At 48.5% G+C, this 12575-nt stretch overlaps 1 long non-coding RNA gene across 4 annotated transcripts in view; it reads left to right on the forward strand.

The window, feature by feature from the left end:
- Window positions 1-12575, forward strand: part of LOC147367178 (uncharacterized) — a 46262-nt gene that overhangs the window by 20366 nt on the left and 13321 nt on the right. For 2 of the 4 annotated variants that reach the window (XR_015169901.1, XR_015169900.1), the window contains 2 exons: window positions 8207-8316; window positions 9133-9492. This is a non-coding gene — a long non-coding RNA (uncharacterized LOC147367178). Of the gene's footprint in view, window positions 1-6266; window positions 6400-8206; window positions 8317-9132; window positions 9493-12575 lie in introns of those variants that run through there. The other 2 variants (XR_015169903.1, XR_015169902.1) reach the window with 2 other exon arrangements.

The following is a 12575-nucleotide window of genomic DNA, read 5'->3' on the forward strand; positions in this document are numbered from 1 at the left end:
TCTGGGTGGATTCGTGCTTGTGTTTGGAAGGAGAGTAATAACCTCCCTGCCCCCAAGCCGGAGTTACGCCATGGCCTTCCTGGGCAGCCACACACAAGGGTACCCTGTCCCGCAGCTGCTGCTCCCACGCTCTTGGGAATTTGCGTCGTGTTCCTGCAGGGTACACTGGTACACACAGGTCACCTGCACACTGCCACACACATGTGTGCACAGCCAGGGCTGCCGCTGGAAGAGAGAAGAGCCAGGGAATCTCAGTCTGAAGGGCCTCCATGACAGCTGTGCTGTTGACGCATTTCATAGGACCCTTAGGCTAGCCTTAAGGACAGAACATTTTCAATTGAGTTTTAATTATTCTCAGAAAAAGAAAAGGAAGAATTTTTAGGATTTTAAGCTGAAAAGTGACGTAGTCAGGTTTGCATTGTAGAAGGAGCAACTGTTCTGTGCAGAATAGACTAGAGGGGGTGAGACCAGAAGTGAGGATTCTAGCAGGAAGGTGAGAACTAGACTGGTAGGCTTCCCCCTCCTTCTCCCAGGCTCTGGCCACAGCTTCATCACCGCAGGAGTGTACTCTAATAGTCCTGAACTGCGGGCTTGGTCTGTGACTTCTTCTGGTCAATGGATGGAATGGGGCAGGAGTGAATGGATACCGGTTCTGAGACTTGACCTTAATTAAGAGACTTCAAATGTTTCTACCTGCTCATCACCAGGAGAAGGATGTGCCCAGCTAGCCTGTGATCCTGAAGGATAAGAGACATGCATGCAGCACACCCACCCCTCCTGCTTGTGGATTCACGGGTCAGTCCAGCGGAGGTCAGTGGAGGCACAGAGCCGTGAGAAAGAACTACCTGTTACTGTAGGCCACAGAGGTTCATGGCTGTGTGTTAGGCAGCAGTGCTGCAGCAGCAATAACTGATACAGCGAGGATGGGAGGATGTGAACAAAGCCAGGGAGTGCCTAGGCAAGCAGATGGAGTCGGTGGTCAGCAGGGCGTGTGGGTGAGACTGATGGAGCATCTCTGAGGGCTTGGAGATTGGGCTCAGGTTTCCGGGCAGTTGGAGGTGCAGTCCCTGTGCTGGAGGGCATGGGGAAGAAGGACAGAAGTGACCTCCTGCATTAGACTTAGGTCAGCAACTCTCTCTCCTTGCCGCATCTCTATTTCTTTGTTTCCGAAGGAGTCTGGGGCCTGTCTGTGAGGAAAACCCCTTGGGGGCTAAACCACTGAGTGGGATCACCTGCATCCCTGCCACCACACTCAGTGATACTCTGTCTCTGTCAGAACCCCTCCTCTACTACAGACTCATTGGAACAAGCCCTGACTTGGACAGGGGGTGAATTAGTCTTCCCAGCCATGGGAGCCACTCAAGGGAGGCCCTGAGATTTCCCAAGGTTTCCTGCTGAGAATGCAGTCTGTTCTCATTACTTTCATTTTCTTAAAATACCTGCCTTTGCATCAGTGAAACTGCCCAAAATGTTCACTTCTTTATTTCCAGAGAGACAAGTGGAGCTCAGTTTTCACTGGATAATTATTTTCAGTTAAGTGATAACAATCCTGTTTTGTGCAAAAATAATCTTGTCCAAAGACCAAATGGTTTATCCCACCCAAGAAACAAGGAGGCAATGGCAGGGAGACCCATCAGCATGTTTTCCATGAGGTGGAGGGGTGTCCCTCCTGGGGCACCTCTCACCTCGTGGGCCACGTGGCACCAGTGGCCTGGTCTGCCTGCTGATTCCCTGCACCGCAGCTGCCTTTTTCTGCCTTGAACTGAAAAGGAAGTACCTCTTGACAACTGCCAGGTACTGGAAAAGCAACTGGTGCTGAGAAGGGCCCTGAACAGAGGCAGGAGACCTGAGTTCCAGACTAGCTATGTATCCCCATGTAAGCCTTCCTGACTCCCGAGGACACATGTGCCTTGGAGTACTCTTGAATGGTCCGGTCACCCTGCTGACCTCAGCCACTGCCCAGTCAGGCCTTGATATCAGGTTTGAAGAAGCCATGATGCTGTTCACTTGGCTGTAAAGGCAGCACACCAGCCAGACCCATCCCTTGCCACACCTTCTGATACCCCGTGTTGTGTGTACAAGTTATTTCGAGTCGCTTTTCTTGCTTACCACTCTTTGGTCCATCTCTCAGAGGTCTTCACAGAGTCACGTGGGCCTGCAAGTCTCCTTACTTTATGGTGACGTCATACTCCCGCTTCAGACTAGAACTCTCCACTTCCGCTTTCAGTTCTTCTCTACTGCTGTGATTCTGGGTAAAACCCCTCTCTACCGATTCAGCTGCCTAGAACATCTCCCACCAATGTCTTCCTTCTTCCTAATGCTATGTTTTCATTATGAATCAAAAGTAGATGCAGTTATAATTGTGCACTGAGAAAGACTCTTAAGTTCATATGTTCTTTATTGAACATGATCAGATTTATCAAGAACAGCAAAATACACAGTCCAGAAACCTTTTCCCCTCAGTGAGGCAGATCAGCTGAGCTCCAGCTCTGTGCAGGTGGTGGTAGAGCCCTGTGGGCCCTACTGGCCTCCTGACCTTCACTCCCCACCCCACATCCTCCCTAGGGGACCTCAGGGAGGCCTGGGGAACAATTTGGGAGAAATATGAGGAAGCCACAACAACACGTGCAAGCCTATTTTTAAACAATCAACTCTGCCCTTGAGGAAAGAGATCAGTGTTTGTGCAGGATGGGGTAGGGGGTGGATAATGTGGTTGATACATTAAGTAATGTGAATTATGTGGAAAGATGTTTATAAATATTTGTGTGAAAAGAGTACATATTGCTAAGTGAAAATGAAAATCTGACAATACATATGATCCCATTATTGGGGTAAAAAAGAAAAACTGCCTTCCTGCCCACCCTCCTATTGTAACTTACATAGAAAGAAACGAGGATTAAGGTGATCCAAACAAAAAGCTCATGTGAATTTTTGTGTCCAGTATTTCCAATATTTGATACTTCAGGAAAGATGATACAAGAAACCAAAGGGGAAAAAAAACCCTCCAAAGCTCTTGTTGTTGTTCAGTCGCTCAGTTCTGTCCACCTCTTTGCAACCCCATGGAGTGCAGCATTCCAGTCTTTCCTGTCCTTCACTGTCTCCTGGAGCTTGCTCAAACTCATGTCCACTGAGTTAGTGATGCTATCCAACTTGCTAAGCATCTTGTCCTCTGTCACCCTCTTCTCTTGCTGTCAATCTTTCCCAGCATCAGAGTCTTTTCCAGTGAGTCGGCTCTTCGCATCAGGTGGCCGAAGTATTGGAGCTCTAGGTCTATAAAATTCACCACCCACCCTGAAAGCCTGAAATTCAGGAGGCCTTTGGACATCAACTTCATGCCATCAGCAGTAGATCAAAGGAATACTGATCAGAAAAGCCAGCTTTTTCCTCCTCCATCCTCCCCTAAGACTAGCTAAAGTTCTCCCAGGCTGGTGGAGGAAGATGAATGGAGGGTAATCATGAAAATGTAATGCTGGAGGGCTTCTGAGAAGGGGCCAAGTCCCTGATCCCTCACTCAGAGACTTGGCCTGGAAGTGGGGGTGATAATAGCCCCTCATGCCAGGGATCTGAGAGCAGAGAGGACTGCAGCCTTGCTGCACTGCTGGGTTTAGACACCAACCTAGAATGGTGTCTGGGTAGGTGGGACAGCGGGAGAGGCTGACGGGAGAGCCAAAGACTTCCAGTATGCCTCGGAGGGTACCAGGCTCTTTGCCAGGCCCCACAGCAGGCACTGCTGTCCCTCTGCTTTTCCAGCCCTGGCCGGCACTCCTCAGAGCTCAGACAGTCCTGCCACTGGGTGGCCAGGTTGGGGACAGCAGTAGGGCTCCATGCTGGAGACTCCTGTATATTCACTGGTGTACAGTTCTCCTACCACCCTGGTCACTGACAGATGAGGAAACAGAGGCTCAGAGTGGTTACATGGTTTGTCCAGGTCACAGAGTGGAATTCAGACCATGGTCTAACTTCTTGTCAGTTTCAACTGACTTCAGCCCCACATTCTCTTCTCAACTAAGTGGAGACAAAAAGATCAAAAGTGACGGTGCCAGGGCCCCCAAACCAGACTGGACAGGAATTGGGAGAGAAGACACTGTGGAGCCACCATATCTCTTCGGTATAGTTTGCTGTATTCAAATTAGATGGTGCAATCTCCATGAATAAAATTACCATCCCCAAATGGATCACACCCAATTTAAATATATAAGAGACCATTAATGGCCAGGCTGTCTGTTAGAATTTTGCACCAGCATCATTTATGGTGTGGTTTTGCTGATACACAAGGGGCACGATGGATATCACGAGCATGAGGCACACTTGGCCTCCCGGCTGGCTGGGTGCTGAGGGCCAGAGTCATCAAAGAAGCTCTGACCCACTCTCCTGAGGGCTGGAGAGCTTCCCTCTGTCCGAGAACATTAGATACCCTTCCCTGGCCCCAGCCATCCTCCCCATTACCCAGCTGAGTGACCTTGACAAACACTGCTGATGGGTTTCCCTGAGCTAACCCTGAGGAGTTCAGCAAGCAGGAAGTTTATGGAGGAGGTTCCCTGATCAATGCCTGAGGACGGACAGGGAGGAAGTAGCCATAGGCAAAGAGAAGATTCTAGCTGCTAGACAGGCTCAGTAAGGAGAGGAGACCCCTGAAGTGGAATGTCAGTGGTGTTCGGAGTTACACAGAGCAAGCCGGCCAGGCCTCAGTGGCCCCACATAGGTTAGTCATAGATAACGGGCTGCCTGGGAAGGGAAGTGACGTTGGCCAGTCACTTGGAAGTCACTTGGAAGTGACCTGAGACCAGGCAGCTGGGCCTCCATGGAAGAGGGTCTTGGCAGGCAGCAATGACTGATGCTCTCTGGTGTTGCATCCCGTCTGTCCAGTGGGGGTAATCCTGACCCTGCCTCATGGCCCCAGGGCAGAAAGAGATAATGTATGCGAACCTAAGCTCAGGCCCGCATACAGTGAGGGCTCAAAACATGTTGGTCAACATGTCTCTGTCCTGACTCAAAGTCCAGGATGACCTGCACTTTGCTCCCTTGGCTTCGTTCTCCTTCCCCAGCATCCAAAAAGCGTCCAGCCACTCTTGCACGCCTCTACTGACAGACAGATCACTGGTTCCCAAGTCAGCCCAAGTCACTGTGAACACCTTTTTTTATCGTTTATTGTGGTATATATACATAACATAAAATATACCATTTTAACCCATTTTTAAGTGCACAGTTTAGTGTCATTGAGTATTAATATATCCGTAATGTTGTGTCACCATCACCACCATCCGTCTCCAGAACTTTTTTATCTTCCCAAACTGACTCTCTAGACCCATTAATACTAACTCCCAATCTCCCCTCCCCCAGCCCCCGGCAGCCATCATTCTGCTTTCTGTCTCAGTTCCTTTGACTACTCTGGATATAGTATAGAAGTGGAATCATACCTGCAGTGTTTGTTCTTTTGTGCCTGGCTTATTTCACTCAGCATAATGTCTTCAAGGTTCATCGTGTTGTAACCTGTGCCAGCATGGCATTCCTTTTTGTGACTGATTAATATCCCATTGTGTGTATATACTGCATTTTATTTATCCATTTATCTGTTGATAGCCACTTGGGTTGTCTGCACCTTTTGGCCATTGTGAATAATGCTGCAGCAAACATGAGTGTGCAAATATCTCTGCAAGTCCTTACTTTGCATTCTTTGGAGGATATACCTAGAAGGGGGATTGCTGGCTTATGTGGTAATTCTATGCTTAAGTGTTTGAGGAAGCACCATACTGTTTCCCACAGCACCTGCACCTGTTGGGTGGCTCTGAAAAAACTGTCTTGCATGCACTGGACTCCGCATGCCCATGGCTTCCCTCACTGGCTTTGCCCTCAAGGCCATGTCCCTTAGCTGCCTGCTGAGCCTTGATGGCAGCCTGAGAGCCTGCTGGGCTCTCTCTGCTCTGGGCAGGTCTCCCTGGGGCCCCAGGTCCCTGAAGTTGGCTCCCCTGGTACACATGCCTCCCAGGGCTCCTCTCCAACCATTCTTTGTACAGAGCACATTCTCTAGAGAAATTCCCCAAGGCTGGGGATATCCAGGCCGCCCTGTTGTGGGGAGAGGGGGCCTCAGAGTTGGGAATGAGCGGGCGGTCGTGTGTGGAATGCAATCCAGGCCCATACCTCAGCCTGCCCCACCCACCAGCTGGTTCTCTGCCCCTCACCTGCTCCTTACCCTCACTCCCCTCCAGCCGCATGAGCCTTTCATCTGCCCTCTTCCCAGCTCAGAGCTCCCCTCATTCTCACCACACAGATTTCAACTCAGAAGTCAACTTCTGAAGGAGACCCTCACTGACTACCTGGCATGAAGTCCCCCACTTGCTTGCTTTCTATCACCTTTCCGGCTTGACTTCCTTCACTGCACTCACTGCTGTCTACCAGCAGGTAAGCAAGCCCATGGGTCTGGAGCTCCTCTGGTCCCTGGCTCTGTCCTGATGCCCAGAAGGTGCCTGGCATCGAGGAGACACTCAGTGGCCAAGTATGAAGGCCAAGAACCACTGTCTCCCCCACTCTCTCCTCCTGGCTGGGGAGTCAGGGACCTGAGGCAAGGACCCACCCCCAGGGTCTCACTCTCATCAGCAGTGACCTGGGTACCTGGCCTCAACCATCCCTATAGCCTCTCCCTGTGTTTCCTAGTCTCCTAAGTTCATTAACCCCACTAACAAAACAAAAATCTCTAAACAGAAGTATAAATGTAACCTGGGAAATTCTGAAGGCATTTTATACATTTAAAGAGGTAACATAGGTTTAAAATTGAAATTTTACTCTGCTCTATTTCCTAGATGAGACTGAAAGCTCTTGACAGTAATACGGCTTTAAAATATCTAACCTCAGTTTCTGAAGGGATGAAGACTGTGTCTTCACCCTCCATTTCTAAAGACTCCTGATTTCCCTGTCCTGAGACATTTTCCATTTCTCTGTCCTGGACCTATATGAAGTCCACCCAGTGAGAGATTGTGCATGTGTTGGGTGTGTGGTGAGAGGAGTTATGTCATCACCACCAACAGGACTTCCCTGGTGGCCCAATGGTTAAGACTGCGCACTCCCAGTGCAGTGGGCATGGGTTCAGTCCCTAGATGGGGAAGAGCCTGCCTGCCACATGGTACAACCGAAACACAATAAAACAACAGCAACAAATAAACCGAATCCCTGCCCCCCCCCCACTTCAGTGGGGAAATGGGTGGTGACCACCACTCCTCCGGTTGTACTAAACCTCTCTAGGCAGCTGCTCCAGACATTGAACTACATGAGTTTTTGCTCAGGGCCCTTTCAATGTCTGTGGGGTGGTATCATGGTGGCTCTTCTACTACCGAGTGGTGAAGCCAGCCCAGATCCAGGGCAGCACCGCACTCATAGGACACTCACGGAGGAACTCTACAGCAGGCCAGGCCCGCAGGGCGGGGTGGGGTTGGGGGTTGAGGGGGGGCTTTGAGGGGGCAGGGCATGCACAGGCCCTTACTCTGCTAGCCAGGAAGTACAGACTCAGCCCAGAAGGGAATCCTCACACAGGCTTGCCTCACCCTGGCCCAGCCCAGTCCCCAACGTTGCCAGAGGCTGGGTGACTGGTGGGAAGAACACTGGATGCAGCTCAAGACCTATGAGTCCCAACTCTGTCTCTGCCACCAAATGTGGACCAGGCACGCCTTGACTCTCCCCATTTAGGAACCAAAAGGGTTAGAATGGATCATTTCCAAACTTCTCTCGCTGTGTGATTTCTCCTTTGTTCCTGCCCTTGTTGCAGTCCCTGAAGTGGGGCTGGGTGAAGCCAAGATGCCCGGGGTGACTCTGTCCTCACTGAGCCCAAAGTGTGGACACAGAACTGAAATACGAGCGTGAACTCTGCTCGGTGGGAAGGAGACTTGAGTGTGGTCCAGGGAGGTGTTCTAGAAGCTCTGAATGAAGAGTCTGCAGTGGGGAGACCAGAGCTGATTCCTGGAGGAGCAGGACTGGAGCTGCACCTGCAGCATTTGGGGATGTGCATGCGCTGAGGTGGACGGGGGGCGGGTAAGGGGGAAGCATCATAGAGGAGGATGGGTGGGAGACGTGGCCAGGCCAGCAGGGGGTCCAGAAGGAGAGCACGTGAGAAAATTTCTTGGTGTCCCAGTACTGTGGAGCAGGGAAAAAAGGGTTTCGAGGTTTGCTAATTTGGGGGTCAAAGTCTAAACAAAGGATTTCTTTTTGCTTGTGACAGTAGCTTGTCTCTGGCCACAAGAGGGTCTTATTCTGGTGACAGCATGAATGATTAGGACTCCTCCAAAGAAGTTCTTGGGTCTGTTGCCACCTCCAGCGTAAGAGTCCCAGGTGAGGCCAACCTGCACTGTATTTCATAAAAAGGCATTTTTGTAAATGTTACATAAGACCATCACAGAAACTTTGGAAAAGGGGAAAAGTAAAATTACCCCCAGGCATCCATTAATATCGCCCCTGAGAGGTTGGGTGTGTTTCCATCCAGTATTTTCCATAAGCATGGGTGTCCATGGGCTACTGCTGTACGTCTTATGTCCATATCACGTGTATTTTTATTTTTTTAATTAAAAAAAATTTGACCATGCCACTCAGCATGTGGGATCTTAGTTCCCCAACCAGGGATTGAACCCATGCCCCCTATAGTGGAAGTGTAGTTTCAAGCACTGGATCACCAGGGAATTTCCCTTGCATATATTTTTAAATACATAAGAAATGCACAAGGCACATGTGCATCATTCTTCCTGCCCTGCAGTGGCCCACCTTTAAGAAACAATGCTGTATATAAAGCAGAGGAGGCAGTGAGAGAGGTGCCGGCTGGCATGTGCCAGAATGATGTTAGATGTGTGTCTCTAGGCCAGGCAGCCATCACAAGGCTGCATGTGATTGCTGGTTTCTGCTCGGTGTCCTGTCTTGTAATCTCAACATGTATTTGTGACCTTGCTCAGTGTTCATTGTCTATTAAATGCACTACAAAACTTAATTCCCATGGTTGGTGGCTGAGTGAAGGAGCTTTTAAAAGAAAGGTGTATCCTTTTAACTCAGAAACTCTTGTTTTTTTTGAGACTTAATTTTTTTTAGAGTAGTTCTAGATTCACAGCAAAAGTGAAAGGAAGGTACAGAGGTTTCTCATATGCCTTTTCCTGCACACAGGCACAGCTTCCCTCATGGTCAGCGTCATGTAGCAGAGTGGCACACTTCTGACCAAGGGTGAGCCTACACTGGGGACTTCCCAGGTGGCAGCGGCAAAGAATCTACGTGCAATGCAGGAGACCTGGGTTCGATCCCTGAGTCAGGAAGATCCCCTGGAGGAGGGCGTGGCAACCCACTCCAGTGCTCTTGCCTAGAGAATCCCATGGACAGAGGGGTCTGGCGGGCTGCAGTCCTTAAGGTCTCAAGGAGTCAGGACTGAAGCGACTAAGCAGCAGCGGCAGCCAACCTGCACTGACACACCATGATCGCTCAGAGTTTGCAGTCAACCTCAGAGTTCACTCCTGTGTTATATCTTCTATGGTAAGTGGCATGTATCCATCGCCTTAGTACCATACAGAGTATATTTACAGCCTTAAAAATCCTCTGTGCTCTGCCTGTTCATTCTTCCCGCCCACCTCCACCCCCACAACCGCTTATCTTTTACTGTTTCCATAATTTTGACTTTTCCAGACTGTCTTATAGTTGGAATCATACAGTATTTAGCTTTTTCAGATTGTCTTCTTTCACTTAGTAACATACCTTTAAGATTCCTCCTAGTCTTATTTATAGCTTTAGAGCTCGTTTCGTTTTAGTTCTGAATAGTATCCCATGGCCTGGAAGTACCACTGTTTATTCATTCACCTACTCAAGGACATCTTGGTTGTTTCTAAGCTTTGGCAGTTATGAATAAAGCTATTATAAATATCCCTGTGCAGGTTTTCACATGGGCATAAGTTTCAGTTCCTTTGAGTCAATACCAAGGAGCGTGATTGCTGGATCCTATAGTAACAGCACGTTGGGCTTTGTAAGAAATGGATAAACTGTCTTCCAAAGTGAAGGGTATGCATTCCCACCAGGAATGATGGAGGGTTTCTGTGGCTCCTCCTCCTCGTCAGCATTTGATGTTGTCAGGGTTTGGGATTTTGGTCATTCTAATTGGCATGTAGTTGTAATTATTGTTGCTTTTTAGTTAAATATTTATTTGTTTTTGGCTGCATTGGGTCTTAGTTGTGGCATCTTTAACCATGGTGTACAGGCCTGTCTCTAGTTGAGGCCTGCAGGCTCAGGAGTTGCCCTGCGGCCTGTGGGATGTTAGTTCCCTGACCAGAGATTGTGCCCACGTCCCCTGCATTGGGAGGTGGATTCTTAACCACTGGACCACCAGGGAAGACTCTTGTTTTAACTTGCATTTCCTTGATGGAATATGATGTGGAGCATCGCTTAATATGCTTATTAGTCTTCTGTTTATCTTCAATAGATGAGGTGTCTATTGAGGTCTTTGGCCCATTTTTTAACTGGGTAGTTTGTTTTCTTGTTGAGTTTTAAGAGTACTTCGTGGGACTTCCCTGGTGGTCCAGTGGTTAAGACTGCACTTCCACTGCATTGGGTACAAATTTGGTCCCTTGAGGGCACCTAAGATCCCACATGCAGTACAGCCAAAAACAACAACAAAAAAGAGTTCTTTGTGTATTTTGGATAGCAGTCCTTTATCAGATATGTCTTTGGTAAATACTATCTCCCAATCAGTGGGTGATCTTGTTATTTTAAAGAGCTCCACAGATCAAATAAGTGAACTCCAACCATTCTCTGAGCTCTGACAGCCTAGAGAAGAGGTGGGAAGGGGGATGCTTACTTTTTCTTCCCCAACTGGATTCAGAGGTCAGCAGTCCTCACAGACTGGAATGGGCAGGGCTGCCCAGTGGTACTTCTTTTTTAAAATTAATTAATTTACTCTAATTGGAGGATAATTACTTTACAATATTGTGATGGCTTTTGCCATACATCGACTTGAATTGGCCACAGGTGTACATGTGTCGCCCCTATCCTGAACCCCCGTCCCACCTCCCTTCCCACCCCATCCCTCTGGGTTGTCCCCGAGCACCGGCTTTGGGTGCCCTGCTTCGTGTATCGAACTTGCACAGGTCATTTATTTTCCAGTGGTACTTCTTAAGGGTCACTACTCATGATGGCTTTAGGCGGTGGAGACCCTCAGGATAGAACTGGCAATGTTCTATTTATAGACTTTTTCTGCCTAGTCTGCCAGAAGAGGTCTTTCTGACTCTTTGTGGTGGATCTGCTTTTTTTAATATTTTATTTTTATTTATCTACTTGGCTGTGCTGGGTCTTAGTTGCAGCAGATGGGATCTAGTTCCCTGACCAGGGATCAAACCCTGGGCCCCCTGCATTGGGAGCTCAGGGTCCTAGCCACTGGACCACCAGGGGAATATGGTTTTGCTTGCAAGTTCCCTTGGGGAAACCAGTCCTCCTCAACTTCATTAAGCTATCAATTACGATGGCTTCACCCTCCAGCCCTGACTCTCTGAAGCAGATAATCTTAAGGACCACTCCACCGTGTCCCTCAGTACAGTGGTTGATTCAGAAATGGGCATCTGACTCAAACAGCCAATCAGAATCCTTTTCTGGTATTGTTGTGTGATCCTTGGGAAAAAGAGAGCCTCCTTTAGATAGCCTTGTTTTGCTGGGAGGTTCTGTATCTGGGCTGCCCACCACCATCTTTCCTAACTCCTGGAAAGAAGAAAGCCAAGCAGAGCCAAGAGATGGACAGAGAGAGGCAAGGCTCTGATTGCCTGAGCTCCCACATAAACCATGCCTGGTTGCCCAGAATTCCGTTCAAGAACCGATGAATTCCTTGATTGTCTAGGTTCAAGTGAGTTAGGTACCTCTCACGTGTAACCAAGAGCCCTTCCAGGTCCATTCAACAGAGCTGCCCTGTACAGTTGAGCACGTATGCACTATGTAACCAGAGGTGGCATCCTGTACTTATACAACATAATATACTTTCTGCTCAGCTGAAAGTAGTATGGTGCTCAGGCATCACCCCCTCTCAGAAGCCCTCTTAGATTTCCCCAGGCAGTCAGCCCTCCTCAATGCTTCCAGGAGTTTTGTGAAAAAATACACTGGAGAGCTAATCCCTCTATATTGAAATTTACATACACACACACCCACCTGTCTCCCCGCAGACTGGCACCTCTCCTGTATGGACTAGATCTGATTTATCTCTTTTTCCTCAGTGACCCAACTGAGAATGTGCTTAGATGCTTATTAAGTGAATTGTCATCAAATCTCATGACAACAAACAACTGGAATGTCCCATTTAGTTTGTTGTAAAGAAAATTCCCCTTGTAGTTGCCACAGGTAGATCGGGAATCAACAGACTTTTTTCTGTAAAGAACCAGATAGCCAATATTTTAGGCTTAGCAGTCCACGTCATCTGTGTCATGACTTTCATTCCTCCTGTTGTAGCATAAAAGCACTACAATAAGCCTGGCTGCATCCCAATAAAACATTATTTACAGACACTGTAATTTCATATAATTTCCATGTCACACAATATTCTTCTTCTTTTGGGTTTTCCAAACTACTTCACAATGTAAAAGTCATTC

This window comes from Bos grunniens, chromosome 8, assembly GCF_055505025.1.
Source record: "Bos grunniens cultivar Pamir isolate PY7600 chromosome 8, Bosgru_T2T1.0, whole genome shotgun sequence".
NCBI classification, from domain to species: domain Eukaryota; kingdom Metazoa; phylum Chordata; class Mammalia; order Artiodactyla; family Bovidae; genus Bos; species Bos grunniens.